This window comes from Silene latifolia, chromosome X (assembly GCF_048544455.1).
Source record: "Silene latifolia isolate original U9 population chromosome X, ASM4854445v1, whole genome shotgun sequence".
In the NCBI taxonomy this organism is placed as follows: Eukaryota; Viridiplantae; Streptophyta; class Magnoliopsida; order Caryophyllales; family Caryophyllaceae; genus Silene; species Silene latifolia.
Window position 1 is genome coordinate 77,872,981 of NC_133537.1, and position 18,326 is coordinate 77,891,306.

Below are 18,326 nucleotides of genomic sequence, written 5' to 3' on the forward strand. Positions count from 1 at the left end.
TACCCGACGTAGAAGGGGTCATATTATGCCTACCGACAAAGAAGGGATTCATTAGAGTTTGACCTATAAAGACTGTTCTCAATTTTTGTTTATACGAGGAAGATCCCATCAACTTAGTTTTAATTCATTTTAAGTGAACGAATAACTAGCATTACGTGAATGAATTAACTTAGGTGATGGCTTAAAATGATCGTGTGACATGAGAATGTCATAGAAAACTAACGCGTGACCTCTATATGAGTCAGTTTTCATGCAATTATTAGGTGGTTTGGTTTTTAGGCGGAAAATGATGCAATCTATCGTTACGATAAAATAAATAAAAGAATGCAATACGTAAATAAAAATTCCTAGTGTGGCCTATCCTAGTAAAAAGAACATAATACAACTTTGGAATCCACCGTTGGACCCGAGAAGCTTGTCTTGATGTTCCATCTTTTCATGCAATGAGTGAGCATCCGGTCTCCATCTTTGGTCTTCTCAAAAATTACAATTAAAATTTACAAAATATAAACCTATTTACATTCTAAATAAAAACGTAATTACAAGGAAAAAACCAAAACGGAGATACAAGATCTCAAAATACAACCAAGACCGTGTTCCATCATTACGGTAACACGTTCTACTAAGGCCACACTAAGTTACAACTGTTTGTAAAAATAAATAAATATGTAATAAAAGCATTCAAAACATTCAAAATAACGATAAATAAAATGCATCAACTAAAACAAATTTATTCGTGACATAATTCCGTAATTATGTTAAATTTATCCAAACCACCTTTAATGATTAAAATTATGTGACAAACCGCTTTAATCAACTTAATTTTAATCCGTGATAATCCGTTACTTTAAATCGTTTTAAAATAACTAAATGGTACGTGAGTGAACCGTTTCACTATCAAGCGAATGCATAAAATCCGTATTATGCACATAACATGGCCAAAAACCCGATTTTTTTTTTTTTATTATTATAGCTGCTAATGCCGTGAGCAGCAAAATAAAAACAAAACATAATCAAAATTTTTCTTCTTCTTCTCACGGCCAAACCGAGAGGTGCCCAAAATTTTTTTTTTTTATTTCAATGGCTCACGCCGTGAGCAAAAATACAAAAAAAAAAACAAAAACAGGCTGCCTTATGCCGTGAGCATCATGGCCAAAAACAAAATCGATATGACAAAACCCAATTGCAATTTGAACATAATCCGTATTAAAACAAAATTACAATTGACAGGATCTCAGCATATTGTTGTAATTATCGTTTAAAACAACAATATGCAAAGAACAATTTGAAAACAAAACATCGTCTGATCAGCATAAAGCCGTGTGGCATGAAAATCAATGCAAAAATTTGTCACGGTTTGCTAAAAAAAACAAAACTGCCGAGACATCAAAAAAACAGCCGCACGCAATTTTATGCAAGAAAAATTATCGATTCAAATTCGTTTGATGAAAATCACATAGAAAAATTTACGTGGCCTCGCTCTGATACCACTTGAGGGGTAATATCCGTATAATACCCTATAAAATTAGGACTATAACGCAAATTTTATATGTAATTATTGTCATAAAACGAAAATGCAATAGAAACGATAAAGCACAAGAATTAACCTTCGGTCCTAGTGCAATTCGGCAATGATAGAGACCAAAGTAGATCTCCTCCTAATTGTTGCACCCAAGATCGTCTGAGAATATGCCCTTGTGCTAGAATGTATTCTCTAATTGCCTTGCAATATTGAGAGAATTGATATGTGAAGTTTTTAGATGTGAGATCTAAGTTTTTGAGAGGAAATGTTCTCAAAACCCTAATTATTTTTGCAAAATGAGAATTAGGTTAGAAAGGAGGAGAAGCTCTCCTTTTCTCTACCCTTGCTCGGTCCGTGGGTTTCATTAGGGAGGGAGTGGGCTTTCCACTTGCCCACTCCCTCCTTGTTAAACTCGTGATCCGACTTGAATTGCTAAAACGTATACGACGGGTTTTTAAATATAAATTGTCATCGGTTATCGGTAATTAAAATATCAACTAGTAACATGACTTAGTCGAAATATTAATACATGTCCGACAAAGACAATATTGTATATTTAATTTATTCAATATACATTAATCAAATATAATCGCTTATATTTAATTTACGAATTAACCGCTTAATTCGTCTTAGCCATTTTTATTTAATCCGTATTAAATGATTATCTCAACATCGCTTTTGACTAATTATTAGTCAATAACTCCGACTAACTGGTTAGTCAAAATTGGCATCAACATGACTGTATTTTCATACCGTCACATCTCTCAAACGTATCCTATAGGTGTGACTTTTAGGGATCAGTTGGTCACCGCCATCTGTATGACAATAACGTCAAACTTATCTAGCAAGCCAACCGTTATTGATAAACGTGGACCAACTGATAATAATACAAAAGTATACCCTTTGATCCTTTTAGAGATTTATAAGTCCTTGCACTAACTGTAAAGGACACCAGCCCCAACACCAGCTGTTTTAACCTCACCATCATAACCCACATTTAGCACCAGATCAGTGTTAACCATGGTAGTGGAAACACGTCCAGAAGATTGGTGAGTTTCAGCAGGTACATGGTGAGTCTCAGCAGGTACAGAGTTGTAACTTTCCTCAGAAATCAGGTTAATAGCTTGGTGAAAGCTAGAAGAGTCCTGGGTAGCAGTATCTCAGTTAAGCAAGCTTCGAGAGGAAGAATTTTCATGAACAGGAGTAGCAAAGTGGCAAAGATCGATTCGTCGAGTCACTAATGTATATAACCTCATTTAAGAACTGATCATTTTGGTGCACTGCATCAGAGTTCACTGAAGCAGAGTGCACTGCAGTAGTGGGCTCAGCAACAGGATTCACAACAGCAACAATAATCTGATCAGACTGAAGACCATCAGCAGAGTCTTCCTGAGCAGCCACTGCCTGAGCCCCATCAGCATAGTTTACTTGAGAACCAAAAATAATCCCATTCTGATGCATATCCTAATCCCCAGCAGCAACATGAATGACAGTACCATCAGGTTGATGATACCTGATAGGCAATCCACCAGGAGGGGGGTCAAAAGTTTGGTTATAGCCCCTGTGGCCGTCATCCATTCTGGCCCAGTCCAAGTCACTCTCCACCCTGGTCAGAATCTCTTCCTGAATGCGTTGGTCATGGTCAAGAGCTCTACTCAGATCACCTTGCCCAACATAAATTAGGTATGGATCATTTTGTTGCATTTGATGCAGATGGTCCAGCTGAGCCATGTTAATGTCTCCCTGATTATCAAACTCATCTCCCACACTATGATAATCCTCCTGTAGATGCTTATCCTCATCCAGCCATCCCCCTGCACCAGCATTAACCCCAGTTGGGGTGTTGTGAGAAGAGCCCCCAACCCCAGGTAAGGCCACTAAACCATCCCTAATGGAAGCAGGTTCAGTCTCCTGCACATTATCGTGCATTTCAAAATCCTGATGCATAGAAGGAACAACATCATCCTGAATTCCATTAGAAAATCCACCTCCTTGAGCATCAGTCATAGTAGCATCACCCATCTGAACAGAACCTTGTACCTGACCCTGCCCATGGACACCAGAACCTCCCAAGTCTTCATTTTCCACCTGAAAAACCACAGGCCCCGCAAAAGGCTGGGTTGTGATCGCAAAAACCATCCCTGGCAAGACTCTACCACCTGGAGTGATGCCCAGGTTAAAGTCAATAACACGCCCAGGTGACTCTCTACCTTGCCCATTGCTCCTATCCACACCATTTCTCAAACGGACCTTGGAATTGATGAACCTAGTAAGGGGGGGTAGCTCTTAAATCTAGATTAAACATGGTGTGGTTACTATGGGACTGGAAAACCACAAAGCCCTTAGACTCTACCCTATCCAGCATACCATTCACATGTGAAACAATAGTATTAACACTTTCCCTGCATTGGGTCCCCTTATGACCCACCTTCCCACACTTAATGCAGTATTTGAATATTTCTTCATAACGAAACTGAATCCAAATAAGTAGCCTCCCTCCATAGCCAGGAAAAACCCAGGCATAAGAGGTTCATTCAACTGTATGCCAACCTTAAGCCTAAGATAATCATGTTCTAGGACAACATCAAAAGGCTCTACAAAAAAGCGATGACTCAATAACTTACCCGCTATATTAGCTACCTCCATTGTTAAATACTCAAACGGCAGACCGCAAACCCGAACCCAAACTTCAGCAAAATGAAACCTTACCATCCTCGGCACCGTATCCGGGTACCAGCGAGCAAAAACCATAATGGCTCCTTCAATGGTTGCAGTGCTTCTATCTAAAAGCCCTGCCCTATAATCATCATCCTCACAGTAGAGGACATAAATCTCCCCCATTTTATAAGCCTTTACCCTCCCTTCTGTGTATGGTGGGGGGGGGGGACTGTAGTGGTGGTGATCGTAAGTATTGTCGGATTTTCGGTATTGATGAGGTTGTGGTTGGGTTGCTAGGGCGTGAGTGTTCGGGTTGTAGGGGATCGCTAGGTTGGTGATTGGTGGTCATTGAGGAGTGTCGTGGTGCAGGTTAGGAGGCGGCAGGATTGGGTGGTGTTGATGGTGGCTAGTGGGGTCGTGAAAGATGGGTTTAGGAGGGGGTGTTGGTGATGGGTGTTATACGGGTAATGGTGGGAAGGTGTCGTGGGTTTTGAGTATTTGTGCGTGGGTTGGTTATGGGTTTGGGTGTTTATTCATTTGTGATGGGTTTTAATGGTTAAGTTGGGTGGCCTGGGTTATGAGTAAATAGGGTTTTATGATTGAAGCGGGATTTGAATATCGTAATGAATTAATAATGAATTAGTAATTAAGTTAAGTGATAAATAATTATAAGTTTAATTATAAAGGATGAGAATAATGAATAATGAATTGTTATTAATAAGGGAATAATTATAATATTTTGTTAGGTGACGATTTGTGAAGCATTGTTTATCGGGTTCGTGTGCTTTATTTATTGGTTTGCTTGAGCTGCTTAATTGGAATTGGTTGCTTGCCAGGTAGGGATAAATCCTACTCAACTTTTACTCGATTATGTTTGTTGGATGGTTATATTAAAGTGAATTGATCGTATGTGAATTGTGTTGGTTGATATAATCGTAATTGTTGGAAGGGAAATTTATATTGCGTATGTTGGTCAATTATATCGTAATTGTTGGAAGGGAGAATTACATTGTATATGTTGGTTATATTGTGGTTGATTATTGTTGTAGTATTAACAGATTTATTCTGGCAGACATTAGTATAGCTCGGTTGAAGTGTGCTAAGTAAAAGGATGGAGCACGTTGTCAGGGGGTTGTGCAATGTAAAAAAAGAAATTGGTTGTTTATCATATGTTTTTGTTGTTAGTATTTATTCCTACTCAACCTCGCGGTTGACTGTGTATTCGTGAACACCTGCGGTGAACCGTTTTATGGGGAGCAGATTTGACAGGTACTAAAGATTAGCTGACTTGGGAGCATTGGGATGAGAGCTTGACTTGGACCATAGTTGAAGTCTAGATCACACAGAACAATTATATCACTTTATTTATTTATTTCCGCTGCGAGTTGTATTGTATTTTATATTAAGATTTTAGTTGGCTGAATTGTAATAAACATGTAATCATTAAGTTTTAATTTAAAGTATTTTGGTATTGTTGTACTTTGTTATTCACTACCTCGGAAAACCGAGATGGTAACAGTCCTATTTATTTGGGAATGTCTAGCTAAAGGCTCCTGAATAAATGGGGGTGTTACACGTTTATATTGTTTTGTAGATTGAACTTGAGATTTGTGATAGAAGGGCCACTGAATTGTGTGAATTTAACTGTTATTGTGTCTAGAATTTTGTATTTTATAGTTTGCTTCTTGATTAATTAAAAATGGTCTTACTGTAGTTCATTAAAGCTTTGGCGCAATGCTTCTGGACGTGTGTTAAGTTACTATATTGTTAGTATCTGAGCCTTGTTTGAGTTGCCTAAAGCCCTTTGTTATCGACTTTTCGTTGTTGATTCTGTAGAATGTTGATATTTATATTGATCGCTCATATAGGACCGAGTCGGACATCCAGTTGCTTCGATTTGCATCATCAAGGGATGTCCCCTGATGTCGTGTCCTATAACACTTTCATATATAGATGGGTTATGCAAGTCAAATAGGCTGCAAATGGCACATCAGCTATTCAATGACATGCAGATCTGTGGAATAGAACCAGATGTTTGGCCTTATGGTGTCTTATTAGACGGGCTGTGTAAAAATGCACAGCTTGATGAGGACGTGTCATTGTTGCAAGATCAGATCAAGTCTAATAGAGTTGCTCCTAATATATTCATCTACAAAAGTTATCATGATATAATGGTTAGAATGGGATGCAATGCTTCTGGTGTCATTGCTGCAAGAGATGCAGTGCGTTATCGTGATATAATGGTTATAATCGAATTTGAAGCCGATGCCAGCACACTGTCGATGTTCCTTGTCCATTATCTCATGATAATCCCGAGTTCCTACAAAAGTTTCTAACTTGACACCGCAATAATTACTTCTCGGGTAATTCGGTGCTCGGATATTGAATAAGTTTCTTTCAGGTAAACCTTTTGAGTTTGATTTAGGCTTTTTAATGGGTTCTGGTGGTGTGTTTTTTAAGCTTGGATTTGTGCATGTGTATGTTTGGCACATAATTTTTGTATCAGGTGGAATTTTTGTATCACCCATCACTCTATCTGAGGAATCATTGTCAACGAGTATTCACCAATTTGCGCTCTCATTTCTTTCTGCAGCAAGCCAGCAATATTATATACCATCTGCACGAGAACTTTGCCGATTGGCTGGAGTGAGTAAAGCTCCAGTGATACAACACTTCACTGAGACAATAGCTGGAGTTACAATTATTAGAAGTTTTAATCAAGGATCTAGATTTCGGGAAACAAGTGTAGATCTTATAACTGCATATTCAAGGCCAACGTTCTATAATGGAGTGGCTTTGCTTTAGCTTGGACTTACTGTCACTAGTTACATTTGCTTTCTCTTTGATACTATTAGTCTCCATTCATGTTGGATTGATTGATCCAGGTATGTAAGGTTTACATGTTAGGCTAATTCTGAGTTGTTTTACTTTTTACTCATGTCTGATTTGGATTAACCTTTGAATAAACATTTATGTTCAGCCATTGCTGGTTTGGGTGCGACATATGGACTAAATCTAAACATGCTGCAAAGTTGGGTTATATGGAGTGATATGTTGTTTTTAGAAATTTTGTTGATTTTGATTCCTTAAAGTGCTTTTTAAGACAACTATGTGTAATACCCGAGATTTTGCCGTCATATATTTAAAATTGTTAAGATAATTGTAATTGATTACTTAGTTAGTTGTGACTTTCAATGCTTGAGAGGGATGTTTTCTCCGACAATTCTTCAAATCTGTTATTAAAGCTGACTATTTGGCATTAAGAGATGGCTTCATTACTGTGAGTTTTCATTGCCACTAAAATGTCGACTTGTATCCAAAAAAATATCATTTCTGCCTAATCTGTATTCCTAAGAAGTGGGACAATTCTAAAGAAATGGAGGTAGTATAGTTCAAGCTACGAATGTCTTGGATTGAATGGTGTGAGGTGCCGCGTTTTATGTCTGTGATTTGTGATAGGCGCGATGATTGACAACAATTCTCATTTGTGTTTTTTTTTTCTTGTTTACTAAGTTAAGTTTTCCTTTACTTACTTAAATTCTTGTTTTGCTATGAGTTTTGCGGTTGGGTGAGCTGGATAGTATCATTTACTGCATAGGTAACAGGCAAGAGTTGGAGATTTTAGATCGGATTTTCAAGGCTTAGGACTCCCATTTTTCCTGTTTTTAGTCTCGCCTATTTTATCAAAAGATTAAAAATGACATCTGCATGTTTCTTTACCTATGGGATGACCTCAGAAAAATGTTGCCTTCTTACTGCCGACTGAGTGACATTGGAGTCGCTGCAAAGAAGCTAGGGTGAAGAACTAAAAACGGGCGTTACTTCCCTGCCATGTCTCTCAATTGTTTGTCATTTTCTCAAGTCTGAAACGAGCAAATTTGTTACTTCGTTTGTTGTATCCTCAATGTATAAACATGTAATGGATTGAGAATCTGAAATGAGAAAATGTGTTACTCCGTTTGTTTTACATAGCTAAGATTGGGTTGCTACTGAAGCAGAAAAAATAGTTGCTCCATTGAAAGTGCAAGTTGATAATCTTTCCGAGATCTAAAAGTAGCGTCACAAGAGAATATTTAAAAGCTTCTTAATCTGAATATCGTTTTCTGCTCTAACTACTAGAATCATTAGTCACTTTCTAAACAGCTTTATTTAAACCTGCATAATGTGTTGTTGCTGAAGTTGACAAAACTGGAGGCTGAAAAGAAAGAGATGCAGAGAAGCTTCTGGCAGAAGTACAGTAGAAAGAGTAAGAAGTTTATGGATTTCAGATGGGCGTTTTGAAGCTCAATCAACAAGTAGAATCTCTGGAGACGCAAGTCAGCAAGCTCGATGCAGTCATAGAATAAAAAACAACAACTAATATTGGAAGCCATGGAAAAAGAGAAGCGATTGGAAGATGAGAAAAAAAGAGGTTCTATAATAGTTTTATTAAGAATACTTTTTAGTGTAACTATGAACCTTGGAATGCATAAACATCATTGGAAGTGTCCCTACAGATTTAAGCAAAGTTGGTCGCTTTAGAGTGCAAGCTAAAAGAGGCTAAGAAGCTGTGTCATATTATGCTCGATCGTAAACAATCAAAGCTTTCAAGGCATTTGAAGGAGATCTCTCATAGGAACAATCAGGTTATTTATTATACTATAGTCTACACTGTGTATGATATTTGCTAAAGCATTTATGTCCTTAGACTTGACATTTCTTTCTTTCGAATAAGCTATTGATGACTTTAGAAAGAAGTATGAGGTCAAAAAGTAGGAGATTGTTACCCTTGAGGAAGAAAAGGTTGGATGTCTATATTGATTTAATTGAGATAGTATTAGTGCTCTATTACTGTCTGCAAATGTTCTTTGTTAGTTGGGATTAGATGAGATTAATGATCCTTGTCGATACCTTTAGGCGGGAAAGCTTGTTGCAGAGATGCAAAGAATGTGTGAACAAAGACATCTAACTCATATGTATCATATTAACTTCAATCCTTGGCAAGTGAAGGTAGTTCGGCTAATATTGAAAGGAGTGTGATGCATTGCACTACTGCCAGCATCTAACTCGACTAAAACAGCAGTAGCCTGACATTTGTTCACTTTTTATTGTTTATGAGAGTTACTTTAATCAGAGGTGATCAAATGATCAGTAAGGAGAGAGTGTTTACCTTTATTTTTGGCATAAAAGACCGAGGAGAGAAACAACTGGCTGGCGGATCTTTGCCCCCCCTTGAAGGTTATTATTTCCATCAGCTGAGCTGATCTTTTTATTGCTGCTTATGCAAGTTCTTGACTGCAGGTGGGATAAACAAAACACTTAATGTCGGGGAAGACATTGTTGAGTTTAATCACACTTGCTTAATAGTTTGTTCATGATATAGTCGTTTTTACAAGCTTGATATTCACAAATGAATTGTAGAAATGTCATTGGTTTACAAGCACGATATTAAGACATGTAATAACCATAAAATGAGTTCTCAAACAAAGGTGAATTAAAATCCTAATATTACAAGGATTTATCATCTTTGATGAATGTAAATGTCCCTGGTGGTATGAGATGACAAGGACCTTTGGCGACGAGGCACAAATTTCCAGGCCAAAGCGCGCGCCTCACTGACATCTGAAGTAGGCTTTAATAAATATTTTGATGCTCACTTTACTACTTTCATCAGGAAAGTTGAGACAATTGAGAATTGTGTGTGCCTACATGAAGAAGATCATGGAATTTTATGGAAACATCAAGACTGGAGAAACTGGCTTAGGAGACGTTCAGAGGTCTAGAAGGCTCACAGTGTCATTTGTTTGTACATTTGTTTGCACAGTGGCAAATTGTGAGTATGGATTCTACTGGAACTTTTACTAGGCAAGTAGCTGTCTTGGGATCAGAATTACAAGTAATGTGTGATTGCAACCCCTTATCTGCTCGGCATTGAATTGTAAGAAACATTACTACACTTCTTTATATGAAAGGATCGTTTCACAATCACTAAAACCCTTTGGTATCGACTTTTCGTTATTAGATTGTTTTAATAGGGCATGTAAGGATAGTATGGCTTGACCTATACTTTAAAGTCCTGATTTTATTTGTGGAAACGATGGAGGTTCATGTTAGCCGACCTCATTTTCTTTCGGGTATAAAACTTTGTTTTTGACTTTTCAATTTTTTATTATTAGATTGTTTTAATAGGGGATGTAAGGATAGTGTGACTTGTTTTCAACCTGTACTTTCAAGTCATGGTATTAGGTGAGGAAACAATGGATGGTTCGTGTTAGCCGACCTCATTTTCTTTCGGGACTAGAATATCGTGTGTCGACTTTTCTTTATTTGTTGTTTAAAAAGGGCATGTTAGGACTGAGAGTAACATGCATTTCCAAATTATATATACGGTTTCTTAATCTTGAATTGTAGACACTGGACGTTCTACTTCAAGTCGTCATTGTATCTCCAAAAGAGGAGAATCTTCGTAGTAAGGTATGCAATATTTCACTTGTATAGAGTGGCATTTTTTCCCCATCAAAAGCAACACTTTCTAGGTGTAGATTATTGTTAAGTTAAAAGGAGTGTAAATGTGTTATACAATTGAAAGGAGTGTAAATGTGTTATACGTAATACTCCGTATCATTTATCTACATTCACACAATCAAATATGGCAGTCATTTGGTTAATAGCTCAGCAACAAGGGACAAGGGAACAACTTGAGATGGAAGAAGGTGAAATCTGAATTCATTATTTGAGGCTACTATCTTAATTTCTAAACTCCATACAATTTTGTGTGAACTGCAGAAACTTATAACTAAGACTTGAATATATAGGACTAAAGTAGCTGAGTAACAATCTATTATTCTATGGTCAAGTTAGGCAATTACTCAATTGGCAAAATTTTGCAAATTAAGTGGAGTTTGTATTGTACTCCTTACGATTTGGTTATTTAGCTGTCTTGGTATTGTGGTTTAGGTCCAGTTGCTAATTAGCTTCGAATTTTCCCAAACTTTACAGCTTTACTCTTCTAATATGTTTATTGGTGTGTTATGTGTCTTTTGTAGAATCGCCTAATATTTGATAAGAGTATAAACTAAGAAAATATGAGAAACCTTACTGGAGAAAGGGTTCAATGAAGATGGCATTCACAATCATTTCTACATGCGTTAAACCACTGAGCAGTGCCAACGATCACTTGCTCTTGGCAGGTCAGTCCTCAGTTGAAATGTTGAAATGTTCAGTGAGCGAGCAAGCGAAGCCTTCTGTTGCTAGAAGGCAAAAAACAGGACTGGCACGACTTACCATATTTTATGGCCATGTAACTATACAACTCCTTTGATTGGTTAATGCAAGATGCATTCACTTTGCAAAACATACCATTTAACGTTTAATTTAGTTAGCGTGCAAACTACAAACGTTGTGATTGGAGAGGGAGAGGCGGAGAGCGCCTCTTTTTGGTCTTGTTCAGGTTGCTTTCACATGTGTGGTGTACGCGTCAGTGATTCTGCTTATATAGGACTAGCTGCATATCTATAACATTACACATAATCACAAAGGATGGGGAGTTGGAGGTAAGGAAAGAGAGATTTTTTAGAAAGAAGAGGGGGGGATAGAAGTTATCGGTTTGGTTTGGTTCAGCCTGAGAGGGAAGGGGGAGAAAGAGAATGAGGGAGACTGGGATAGCAGTGCTTATCATATCACATTAGCATGCAATGAGCAATGATTATCTAGAACACGTTCCATATCCTTATTTTATATTTATAAATGTTATTTTCACTAAGACTTGTCATATGGTCGATGTCGATGAACGTTTTCTTGAAAAAGCAATAGGATATGCTGAATTGCTGATTATCATTGTGTACTAACCTAAAGTTGTTATGTTCTTTATCATTGTTGTACCAAGGCTCTGCATGTTGTGGTCCAAAACCCAACAATATTGTGTTGCAATTTCAGTGTTGGGATAGGTGTAAGACGAGGATGGTAGGCAGAAGTTTAACATAGTATTTGACCTTTATGTTTATTTGAAGCTTTATATCGATGCTATTTTTCTATGAAATGTTTATGCTTTTTTTGTTGAATTGATGAAGGTAGAAACAGCAGGGGAGCACAAGCGCGATAGCTTTTACAAGCGGTTAAGACAGAGGAAAGTTCCCGATCTCTTCGTGGTGTTCAACTTCAAGACTTGACGGAATGGTAAACACACTATATATTATATTAAATTCCAATCTTTGTAATTCATTGTATTGTTTATGATTGTTTTATTTGCTGTACTAAAATTCGAGACAAGGACATATTAGTCTTTTATGAATCAGACCATATTGTTAGGGCAATGAGCCTATGATCATCTAAACGAACATTTTTTTTGAACAAGGCTGCTCCACTTGTCTTCTTGTAAGCTTTGTTTATTAATCTAAGGGACAGATAGTTTCTGCTTGGTTTTGTTTAGATTGAGTGGGAGGGACAAATTGTTTATGCCTGATTCTGTGTAGATTGAGAGGGAGCGAGGGAGAGAGGCGGAGGGTGGAAGGGAGAGAGAGAGAGAGAGAGAGAGAGAGAGAGAGAGAGAGAGAGAGAGAGAGAGAGAGAGAGAGAGAGAGCATTTGGGCTTGGTTTTGTTCAGATTTGAGAGAGTGAGAGAGGGAAAGGGAGATGGGGAGTGGTTAAGAGGATGAAGGGATACGGTTGTTCCTTTGCATGTGTGGTGTACCCTTAATAATTATGGCTTATATAAGACGAGATGCAATCTATCGCATCAACATAAAATGTGTAGCTGCTACCTATTAGGTCCTATATTTTTGCACAATGTAAGGCTCCTTGTCTAATACTCCCTCCATTCAACTCCACAAGGCACTTATGCTTTTAGCACAAGTTTTAAGAAAGAAATAAAGAATTGATAAAAAGTACACTTGCTTTATGAAACACAGCTTTATTAGGAGAATTAAAGGTGGGATTAACAAGACAATTAGGGATTAAATTTTCCCCCAAAAATTACAAGATTTTAAAAACCCCACCAAATGGTGTGTTTTTTAGACTTTTCCCCCAAAAAACAATCAACTCACAAGCACAAATGGAAAACACCTACCCTAAGTAAGTTCTCGTTCTTCATTACACCTCTATAAATCTCAGTCATTTCAGTCCAAAACAAATTCAGAGTTGCCAAAAAAAAATTACAGTCCTTGAATTTATAAGTCCTCCTACCACAAAATTACAGTCCTTCAAAAATTACAGTCCTTCAAAAATTATAGTCCATCAAAAATATTACAGCAAAGTGTCTCTGAAAATTACAATAAAATTCCATAAAATTACAATAAAATTCCAGAAATGGAAGCCAAGTGTCTCTCTGAAAATTCCAGGTTAGAAGTTGCCATCCTTTTGCTTCAAAAATCAAAACAAGGCAAGCTCACCCGTGGTGATATGAAGGCAGTAGCTGACAGATACGATGTGAAGGATAAAACAATCTCCAAGATTTGGAAACTTGCAAAAGTACCAAGATAAGTAGGTCAAGCATTAGATGTGAAGAGCAAGAGAATGGGTAACACGAATAGGAAAAGAATAATACCACTTATTGAGCATATTAAAACATTGGAATGGGGTCAAAGAGACACCATGGAAAGAGTCTCAAAAGACACAGGAGTAAGTGTTGGGACAGTCCACTCTTGGGTATGCAAAGGTTTATTAAAACCACATTCAAGGCCACTACATCCTCACCTCATTGATGCAAACAAGTTCCACAGGTTAAAGCATGCTTTGAAGTGCTTAATAGTTGAACATGTTCAAGCAGATTTTTTAGATCTTAATGCAATGCCAATCAAAAAAAATTAAATTTGAAGAAATGAGTCATATTGTAACACCCCCATATCCAGAGGAGCCTTAACTAGGCCTTCCTTAGCATATAAGGGCATTACCATCTCGGTTGCCCGAGGATAGTAATAATCAAATGTCGATAAGAGAACTATTATGTTATAATACAAGTGAATTAAAATCAACAACGATATAAAAGATACAACTCAAAGACTACTCTCTAAAGCTATCGAATCTCGTGAAGACTCATCCCTGTCCGGACTCCAGCTATCAACAACATCAACACCTGCTAAGACCGACTGCTCACCATAAGGGATCACGGCAGACACATAACAAACAAAACAACCACACAAGGTCAGTACTGAGATGAGACACGACAAAATCAACTACAACTATCAACACCATACGACGCTATCAATCTCACACACAATCACAATAATCCAAACAACCTCTCATCATCGATCATCCACTTTGGACCGGCCGCCGATGGGAGACCGCAGCCGTACCCACCAAATCCCCGCTCATCTTACCGAGCAATAACTCTGTCCATTAATGTGCACATCCCCTTTCGTGACGGGTTCCACGAAGGGCGAAACTAGGGCGTGAAGCCACTCCCGCAAGTGATCCCACTCAGCCGAGGACGCACCTCGCGAACCAGAGACAAACATTCACAAACAACTGAAACGTAACAACCAACAAACTGTATGTACCAACCAACTACAGCATACATGATGCCACACAACGCAGCCATAATGCAACAACAAAGATACGACGATCGACACACTAGACTATCTACAGAAATTGAGTAGGCGAACCTACCTTTAATCAACTGCAACCAATCCATGCCAACATATGACATATCCAGCAATCAAGCAAAGCCTATAACTACAACACAACATCTATTACTACCAAACAAACCCTAACTACAAAGATGAGGATACAGATGATGATTATGACATACCTATAAGGAGAAACCCGGCAAAAGACCGCTACCCGACTCAAGTAACGCTCTCCTAAGGCACAAGGATCCTCAAAAGGCTTCCATGGAGGTTTTATGGTGAAGGGGAGGGAAAGAGACGACCAAAGGATAGAAGGAAAGTGGCGGAAATGATTTGCGGATTTAACAAAACGCGATTAAAAACCCTCGCTGAAAACTCGATACTCGATCGAGTACCCGACATACTCGATCGAGTGCCCCCCTACTCGATCGAGTAACCTAGCTACTCGATCGAAAAGCCTCTACTCTATCGAGTACCACTTTTAACACGTAACTCAAGATAGTTTTGGCACGCACTTCTAAGAACTATTCCCTCTTCCAAGGTCAGTCAACGCTGGTCAAAGGGTCTCTAAAAGGGCGGATATTACAGTCTTCCCCTCTTAAAAGAACTTCGTCCCCGAAGTTCAACTCACCTATCTCCACACACAAGACACGGGAAAACACGACATCACCATCCTTCCTAATCGAGTCATTACCCCCCCCCCCCCGGAAATACCATCCCCCATGTCATCATCATCACTGTCTACCGCTCTATTCATAACGACTCTTACTACTATCGTGCAAACATTATCATCATCAACTGTCACTCTATATGTATACATCAGCTCCTACAAACTATCATATATAAAACATCAACCTCGCAATACGAATCAGCACAAACAACGATCACCCATCATATGATAACAACTATCAACCCGAAACATATCTCATATCAACTTCATGCTGCACAACTAACACCACCGTGTTACTTACTAATTCATTCTATTACGACACCTTGCACTACAACTAGCTCCTTATGACCGTCAATAAAACATACTATCACATTCACTTCAATGAACTAAAGTAACCACTTAAACTTCATATAAGCAATGTGATCAAAGTACTGGAAAATTTTGTAATTAAACAACAAGACATTATAAACAAACAACAACATAATTTCAAAATCAACCTTTTTATTTTGCGACATTACTCTTCCCCTCTAAAAAGGAACTTCGTCCCCGAAGTTCACCACCAAAATTAGCACACATATTATCCATTACTTGCTTCATAACATAAATTAGAACCATATTATTTATTATGGACATTACTCGCTAAGCATATACTCGTTAATTTATAAATCATACACAAACCACCGGAATAACTAGCCGCCGCCGATAAAGCATGTTAATATCGTGTGCACAAACGTATGAAAAGATGTAACTTCGATGGATAGATAGTAATATGGAATATGTAATATTAAAACAACAAGAAACCGTTACCACTTCACTACTTATGACAAAGATGCATATAAAACCCAAGCGCCACGTCTAATATATGAAATTAACGGTTCAAAGGTGTTACTACGCACTAATAACCACATTAAACCTCAAACGTGCAATTATAAAACAATTGGACACTTTTAATCTTTGAAAACTTCCTGTAACAGTGCTACTCGATCGAGTATGTAGTGGTACTCGATCGAGTGCCATGCTACTCGATCGAGTGTCTTGGGTACTCGATCGAGTAGCCCAGAGATCAGAATGCTTTATTTCTTTCATCCCTGCAGCTACTCGATAGAGTACGGGGTACTCTGTCGAGTACCTACAGGCCAAAATGTCTTATAAAACCTGTCATAAACCAACATATATATACATAGCCGTCACATAGCTTGGGTCGGGATGATTTCCCGACCCCAAAATCAACCCTGCAACAATGTTAAGTAACAAATCCGGCCTTATGGCCAACAATACAAGTCCATAACTAAAGTTTCAACGAAAACAACTACCAAGATGTAACAACACTACCAACATCTACTACCAACGACCGTAAACGAAGATAGAAACAAGGAGCATCACTCCTCCTGCTGCTGCTGCTGCTGCTCAACCATCACCTCATCATCACTACCACCACCTCCAGACGTACCCGCTCCTGATGAACCAATACCCGCATCTACTCCTGCTCCGGCTCCCGGACTCACGTACCATGGGGTCAAGCCACCGTAGGCAAACGACTGAGGTGTCCCCCACGTCGACTGATCCACCCCGTAGGAGTGGATAACCCCACTATAGTCCCCTACTCCACTCCACCAAACCGGATGCGGTCCCTCGGTCCCTATCCCCTGAGTGTACGCCATCTCGTGCATATTCCTGAGTGTCAAAGTAGATGACACTCTCTCTCGCTAAGTAGTGGATCGCGTCTCGGGGTGTCAAGGTAAGGGTAGCACGGAAAAGGGACGCCGCTCGCCGAGGTGCTACCCGGCCGTGGCCTAGTCTCCGAGGTCCTCTCCCTCACTCGACGGGGTCCTCTCCCCAACCCGGGTCTCTTCACCACCACAACCGCCGCGTTCTCGCCCTTCGTCGGCTCTAGCATCACCTCGAGAATCGTGTCGTCGATGAGGTAGGTCTGCGGGGCGTGGTCTATCAACATCCTCCTCCTCCTCCTCATCATCGTAGTCTCTGACCCACAACCGCCGGCTCTAAAGGCTCCGTCGGTGGGAGGTGCTCAGGAGCTGGAATCTTCATCCAACTCATGCCCCACACCCTCCAAGCTAGGCTACCGTCAGGCCAAAGTTCTCAACCATTTCAGGTCGAGATAGTAGTCACGGTCCATGGTAGGCACTGGGGTAGCCAAAGGTACGTAGTCCGAAGAAGCCTCAAAGGAGGTTAGCTTTTCAGCTAACCGAGTGGCGATAGCGCCACAGCTCAAGTACCACGAAGAAGTAGTAGCCATCAAGGCAAGGGCAACACAGACGATGGAAGGAGCATTAAAGACCACTTTCCTGGATAAGAGTGTTTCCTCAGCCTATACTAACCCGTAAAGCCCAAAGTCTCGAATATGTGACGGACATCCGTCTCTATTCCCAAATCCTCCAACAGTGTAGTATCTATACACCTCGTTGGCCTCATCTTGCGTTTTTGCAATTCTACAAAACGCTCTCTCTGTTTGAAATCTACAAACACAACAGACGGGTACTCCGGAACTGCAGGTACCACTGGTCCACTCCCTTCCCCCATCTCAGGTTGGGTAACCCTCCCCCGTTTACTCTGACGGGTCCCTACGTTCGGTCTCGGCATCTGTTCCAGCATATAACTTAAGCAACTTACATAAACATGTAAAGCATCTACTTCACGCAATTTGGACCTTACATACTCAGCTAAGTACACAAATTCATCAACAAGTTCGACATGTGAAGCACATAATTCATGTCATTAACTTTGAACACTCAGCTAGGTACACACATTCACCAACAGTTTCCCAAATTTGACACATAACTTCAGTTTAGAGCAACTCATAGACAATAGTTGTGAAAAATTTATCATGGAAAACACACATACCCAACCAATTCCAACATCCTAGCATGATTCTAAGGTTACTCTATACACCCATGTAATAACATGTGAAGCATTC